Source organism: Halyomorpha halys, unplaced genomic scaffold (genome assembly GCF_000696795.3).
Source record: "Halyomorpha halys isolate HHAL.00 unplaced genomic scaffold, Hhal_1.1 Scaffold1122.1, whole genome shotgun sequence".
NCBI lineage: Eukaryota > Metazoa > Arthropoda > Insecta > Hemiptera > Pentatomidae > Halyomorpha > Halyomorpha halys.
Window position 1 is genome coordinate 161919 of NW_027115079.1, and position 7589 is coordinate 169507.

The 7589-nt window shown below is 31.9% G+C and overlaps 1 long non-coding RNA gene across 1 annotated transcript in view; it reads left to right on the top strand.

Moving 5' to 3' along the window:
* The first annotated feature begins 2637 nt into the window (after nucleotides 1-2637).
* The window catches only part of LOC136796956 (uncharacterized), a 5905-nt gene continuing 953 nt past the window's right edge, over nucleotides 2638-7589 (top strand). The window contains exons 1-2 of the long non-coding RNA XR_010844745.1: nucleotides 2638-2804; nucleotides 6055-6181. This is a non-coding gene — a long non-coding RNA (uncharacterized lncRNA). The remainder of the gene's footprint in view (nucleotides 2805-6054; nucleotides 6182-7589) is intronic.

The window sequence follows — 7589 nt, forward strand, 5'->3', positions numbered from 1 at the left end:
TAGGCTCTTCTAAGACGTTTAATTTCCTTTAAGTCTAAGAAATGTAAACTGCATTGTAATAATTGTACTATATTGTTATAATATATTTTTTCTTATAAATATATGATAAAATTGTCTTCAAAACAAAGAATATATTCAATTGGATAGAATTGTTACCTTATTTTAACATGCTATTTTAAATTTTCAATGTGGTTTATGCTAACCATACTTTAAGTGTATAATGAAAGCGAGACTATTTTGGAGACTGGTTTCCGCTGACTGAAGGCTTCCACATAGTAATTTTGTAATTAACTTATTCTTATTAATTTACGATCAGCCCTAGCATGAATTTCCATTTACTTGTTCTTTTGATCTGCTTTTGTCAGTTTTTAAAGAAAACTGAAGAGAACATCGTTTACAGTCCGGGTCTTTAATTTACTGCTCAGTACAGACATAGAACTACTTACTTCGTAAGAGACTGCTTCCCTCCCCTAAACTTTCCCTTTCCCTTTCAAGGCTACTCAAAAATAACACTTTCTTGAACAGAAAGGCAGATTTGATGATTTCATTTATACTGATATTTCCAAGAACTGTTTAGATGTTGGTTCCTCCATTGTATGTAATAACCGACAGTACATATTATTACTGTCACCGATATATAGAATCTATATAGTTAATCTAGCTGGAATCTACAAGAGCTTAAATATTTTTCATCCCTCAAAAAACAAAACAGAAAAACAGGTTATCGGCACAGATTTAGTGTCAGTCCTAGACAGTTTAAGAAATATTTTATCAATAAACCCTCTAAGCCAGACCACATCTATTATTCATTAGTCCGCCAACAAAAGCAGTATTTCAGTTTTTATCGCCTGGGTCCCTAGGCACTGCGGAATAGCCGGCAACGAACTGGCTGATCGGGTAACAAAGGTGTTCTCTCTCTCTCATAATGGCTCTATTTATTATAATAATTCAAATTAACTTAACATGTTTTCTCCTAATTCTTCATTTTTCGATATTATATTCTTATATATTCTTCGAATTTGGAGAAAACAAGTTAAGTTAATTTGAATTATTATAATAAATATTCCTTATGAAAGGAATACAACGATAAAACGATTAATAAATGGTTGGAACTAAACTTCTGGGCCCTTTTAAGCTTTACCAGACTTCCCAATAGCTGATAAAGGCACAGACAAACCAAATTTTGAGTCAAGAGTTTGCAGATTTGCAACATCAGTAAAGAAAATTTCAGTACGTTTTGGATTATGTATCTTTACTTATCTTAATTATTTTTACATTGCTCTTTCATTATTCAATCCCATAAAACCACCAGATCACAATAAGAGAGTAGCTGACTGCATTATCTCGGATTAACTAACACTGTTAGATTTCGATTTACAATCTTCAGGAATTTTGTTTTGCGAAGAAATTTTAAAGACTTTTTCGAGTAATAAAATAAAAAAAATGAATCATTATCGATTTATTAAACATTTTGAGACTATTATGATACCTAATAATAATGATTTCACCAGTAGATTATTATAAACGATATTATTAAACATTTCATAGAGTGACTGTATTTTCTCAATATTTGCAACGGTTTTATTATTATAGGATGTCTTATGAATTAATGGCTTACTTCACAGTACATTTCTACAAACTTTAGGAAAAATACAACTAAAAATTATCTCAAGCAATGTTTTGACTCAGCTCTTCTTTGTAGTAAGCCATTGACATATTCGAATCATTCGAGTTTCTGATCATACTTTCTGTTACCTACGTTTTTTTACATATAAACCTATTACATAAAAATATCCATCTCCTCCCCTTTGGTATCTTCTGTAGGAGGAACACTTCTATTTTTCCACATTTCTTCAATGAATCCTCTGTAGAGCTGCGAGCTGCTCCCTCAACTTGATATTTATCATGCTCATTCTCTAATCTCTTGTTTGGATTTAGTTAGTTTAATCCTCCAACGTTGCAAGAAGTAACTCCATCTTTTCATACTGGGGTAAAATACCCTGTGTGACAGTGTATTATAGATTGTGTGTTGTTTTCTGAACTGAAGATTTTTCCGGTTGGGCTATTTAACCCATCGAACCATTCCTCCTCCTTTATCTGGGCTTGGGACAGGGAACTAAATTCTAGGGAGCCAGTAAGTGGAGTTTATTAATCGATGATTAACAAACTGGTGTAGACCGGAGTACAACAAGTACAAACAGAGCCTTCTTCCCTCTGCCAAGAATATAGAAATCTGATAATCAAAAGCTAAGGGAGTACAGTGCCATGCCAAAGCCAGTTCTGCCATACCACTGCGTGACCTGAGCTTCAACAGACAGCATAACAAGCACATTAGTTTACTTTGGAAGGAAATTCCTCTGTAATTACAAAAGCTATCTGGGATCAAATACTTAACAAATGCAGGAGAACAGTGAACTACTTGCTATTTTTTGCTACTACTATTTTTCTTCTAAACTATTTTTTTTTTTTTTTTTTTTTACATTGAGTAACAACTAATGCAAGATGTGACGCCATAAAAGTTGATAGTAACTATGTTGAAAGGTATTTAAGGTATACGTAGAATAAGTAATCCTTTATATCTCAAGAGCGATAAGCAATAGAATGATATATTAGTCCATGGCGCCTCATCAGGTTCGTTAGTATAAAATTAGAAATCATTTATGGTTGTTGTTGCAGGATGGCAAAGTATCTAATGTATTTGGTCTTTATCGCAGGATTCTCCGTCCTTGTTCAAGGTTGGGAGGGTCGGAAAGATCCCTCATCTCTTTCACTCAATCAAAACGGCACTAATGCTAATTTAGACGGTAAAGTACATCTAAATCATTTAATACGAAATTTAGGATAACTCATTATTAAATCTAAAATCTTTTCTTTTTTTTTGGAATAATTTATTTATTGTTATTTACAACTATATACATATATATACATCAAGCAAATTTGCATTAAGTGATATTATGACATGATACAAACATGTAGAGAGTCTACCCATTGATAGAACTCCAAACACATTTCTAAAGGAGAAGATCTTGAAGCCATCTTCTTTTCAGACGCCTAGGAGGATTATCAGGTAGTGAAGGAGACGCCAGGTTAGAAAAGAGTTGGTTTGGGTGGTTGGGAAGTTTATTATGGAAGGATTGGTTTCTGGTTCTGGCCAAATCGGCAACATAGGGGACATTGAGGTCCTGATGGATGATTTGCTTTGTGACAAAGTAAGGAGCATTAAGGATTTTGGACTGTAAGGATTGGATTCGAGAGAAATTAGATAAATCTAAAATCAGTTAGGAATTTATCAAGTCCGTTAAAATTAAGATAAAAAAAAACTTTCACCAAATATGTATGTCAGATTTAACTTAGATAATGTTACACTCATTATACTCAGATTACTCGGCCAATTCATAGCGAAATTAGAATAAGTAGTCCATTAGGTAATATAAGTGGCGCTTAAACCACTTTTTTGAAAATTGTACCTAATAAAAATATATATATTTTTGGTTATATTGAACTTTTTATTTATTACGTTAGGATGTTAGAAAAGACTTGGAAATGGTTTAGTCGGTATTAAATTCACATTAACAGTTATAATAATAACATAAGAATGTTTAATTGAGAAAAAACACATTATAATACGTTAGTAATGATACCGTAAGTCCACAAAATAAAGTTTATAGTAATTTGATTTGATAATTATACTGATTTTTATGTCGGTTCAGATATTAATTTTTTTTTATCAGATATAATGCTAGTTTAGTAGACTTAAAAGCAACATTATTTCTCATGTTACTCAACTTCAAAGTTGTTTTATATCAGAAGGACGTTAGATTCTTTCGAATGATATAAATTAGGCTCTTCTAAGACGTTTAATTTCCTTTAAGTCTAAGAAATGTAAACTGCATTGTAATAATTGTACTATATTGTTATAATATATTTTTTCTTAAAATTCGTAAATACAATTTTTTTTGAAGTTCCTGAATCATTAAGATTTTAATGTGCTTATAACTGAACCATGTTTTTTTCTTTTTTTTTTAAATAATAAAAACACTCTACTCGTCTAATTAACATAGATCTATAATAAGAATCAATTAAAATTTTTGTGATTTTGAGATGAGAGAGAATTTGATAGATTTTTAACTCTTTTGATCCAAATTTTTTTGAAATCAACAGCCTCAAAAAAATTAATAGCAGGAATAAAATCGCTTTATCCACCTAGAGCTCTGTCATTGAGCAACAGTGGCCCATTGTGCAACAGATCCAACTATTTCGATCCTCTTCGACTAATTTACGAATACAAAACTCCTCAATTTAATTTATAGTTGAATTATGTTCAATATCATCTAGATCTTAATGTGATTGTAATAATTTGAGAGGTATGAAATGCCAATTTCCAAAAAAACTTTTACTTAAGTACTGGAAATTTGCTCACTTAAAGGCATTGATCGCCTCAAATTATAAGTAGTAATAAAAAAATGAATAACTATGAAACATTAGTGAATTTAATAATTAAATAAAGTAGAAAATAGATATTTTTCTGTGTCCATGGTTGTTGTGACAATAGAGGCTAGTTAAATAGTTGAGAATCGAATTGTTCAAAAATCAATCCAAATACTGTTGAAAACCTGGGAACATCAGAGATCTGCATTCCATGAAGAAACCAACCATATATATAGGATAAACTACAACGGCGCATGTTAACAGAAAAAACTATCCTAGAACGAATTCATCGTTGAGGAATCAAAGAACTCCGAGGGTATACCCTACAGCTGGACGATGTGTAGCCGCTACAAATGATAAGGAGTCCAGGAAACCATCCTAGAGAAATAAACGAAGAAGATTATTGATCATACTTACATACCCACCTGGTACTAATCTATGCCCACCATGGGACATAGAGAACCTATGGCTTGATGTGGACGGGCAGAGAATCGGTAGAACCAAGCAAACTAGACGGGATAGACATTACAATCCTTAAAACCTATATGCCTCATCCCAATAGCAAGTAAGGTCTTGGAACACATGATTGCTGCTTTAAGATCGGTCCTTAGTGGTTGAAACTATCTACTGCGATTTAGCTCGACCCATGGCTGGGGAACAAGAAGCTAAAGGTGTGTAAAGACGTTCAAGAAAGGATTATGATTACATCATAGACGGACTCTCTGAAGAAGGGATTGTTCCCCATAAAACCCATAGTGAAGGGTGATGGGTCCAACGCATTTCACGTTGGCAAGAGTCCCGCGACCAGACACTATTACGCCATTGAGTGTAGCCTTCTCTTGAGACCAGGAGGTCTGGACTAGACTGCCATAATGGAGGAGGCAACGGGACAGAAATGGGTGACCTGGCCCTGTTTCATAATGAAAGCTAATAATATTAGTTCATAGTACAAGGATCGAAAAAAACGTGGTAATTACACAAATACATTTTTTTCATCATAGATGACAATTAGTGATATTACAGGAGTTAAAAAGCACTAAATACAATTTACTATTGTACAAGTAAGTGTAATTGTTTTAAGTTAAATCGACAAGACTAATAATATTAGTTCGTACTATATTATGAAACAGGGCCCAGGAAGACTGGTCCTCGTACCGGGCATATGGGGAAGGATAAGGTCCTTAGCATAGAGCTGGGCTACACCACAGAATACTCTAAATTAAATTCAATTATACACAAAACTAAATTTAAATCCTGTTATCATGTATCATAAGAAAATTAGCAAAATAAACTGTTATTATTGGCAGCAGTGGCATATATATCAAAATCTACTGTTGCCGAAAACCTTTCATGCCTGAAACGGCTAGTTAGTAGGAAGTAAGTTCAACAAATAGGATTTGCTTGGATTTTGGGTAGAAACGACTCAATTGTTATTTAATGGGAATACCGAGTAATGTACTTAGCTAGTTTGTTGAATAAGTTACGCTATAATGTCACCTGGGAGAGAGTGAATCCGTACAAAAACTATGCATCCCTATGAGGGTGCTGTTAAAACTTATTGGAAGTAATATATTAATGTAGGTTTATTTACTTCTTTCGTAATTCTCATCTGATCCGTTTTATCAGTCATCATCAAGATTGTTCGCGAACCCCACCTAAACCGATGTTCTTCTGACAGATGCTGCCGCAAGCCATACAAATGCTGTGTATATGGTGGACGTGAAATGTGCTGTGGATTAATAAATAATCTTCCGTAAGTACAATAAACATTAAATCTTCACAGCTATTATAAGTTTTTTGTTTCTGCGTGTTATGTTTATGAGTTGTTGATATAATGCCTATATGTTTATAGGTACCATTATTAAAATAATTAAAAAATATAGAATAGAACCAAAACTGGTTTTGGGCATATCAACAATTTTATTGTTTTGATAACTATTCTTGGGGACCCACTTTAACTAATTAAAAACTTTCAATAATGAACTGCTTTTGTAATAGTTAAAAGAAAAAAAAATACTTTATCATTAAAATTTGTCATATTTTAAAAATTAATTATATCATTTACATATCTAGAATATTTCAAAAATCTCTTACATCTATGCTTTAAAATAAATATACATGTACATGGGACCTATTTTTGGTACGTACCTACACAACTATTTGGAACATCTCGAGCACTTATACATCCAGTAATTATTTGGCATTTTTGAATAGATGAAAATCTAAATGAAAGATTTTCCGGCTTTTATATTCGGATCACTGTCTGATAAATTTTTTATTGCCATTTGTCCGAAGAACCTTAATGAAGTCATTGAAAACCGAACGGGAACCTGGCCAGAGTGTACCAGCAATACCACAGACAATTTATCGGTCTTCAATATCAGTTGTCTCATCAACTGAAACCCATATAGTGAAATTGAAATTGAAACCCGACTTCACTCATCACAAAAATAAATAAAGCTACGACCCTGGAGATCATACTTAAACCATATAACTTCCTTCAGACTCAAAAATTAAAAAATTGATTAACTGAAAAAAAAACATAGAAGTAAGTAAAAAGAATAGAGGTAGGAAACTTGGGACTTAAAGTATGTTTCTATCATTCAAGATTATTAAAATTAAAGGAAATATGTAGCAGTTTTAGTTTTTGGCTATTGAAAATAATAATAATAAGAAGAAAAAAGATAAAACCAATATATCTGATATTTAAAAGGTTTTTTTTTATTTTCCTATCCTTATTCAAGTTCCGATGTTGAATAGAAAAAAATAAGTGTTTAATTAAAAATAAGAACAACTAGAAAATACGGAATGAACTTTATAAACTTCAATTAGTTTAAATTGGTCCCAATGTGCCAAAAATATGTTGCCATAAACTTAAAAATACGTTAAACATACCTTAACAATAGCTGGTGGTATCTTTTTAATTAAAGAATTTACATATTTTTCATTCTAAAAAACCATCACACATTGCCGAAAGCTAGTAGTGCCTTACTTAAATTATTGCCATACTTATATTATTGCCTTACATATATTATTACCTTACTTATATTATTGCCTAACCTATATTATTTCCTTACTTATATTATTTCCTTACTTATATTATTACCTTACTTATATTATTTCCTTACTAACATTATTGCCTTACATATATTATTCCCTTA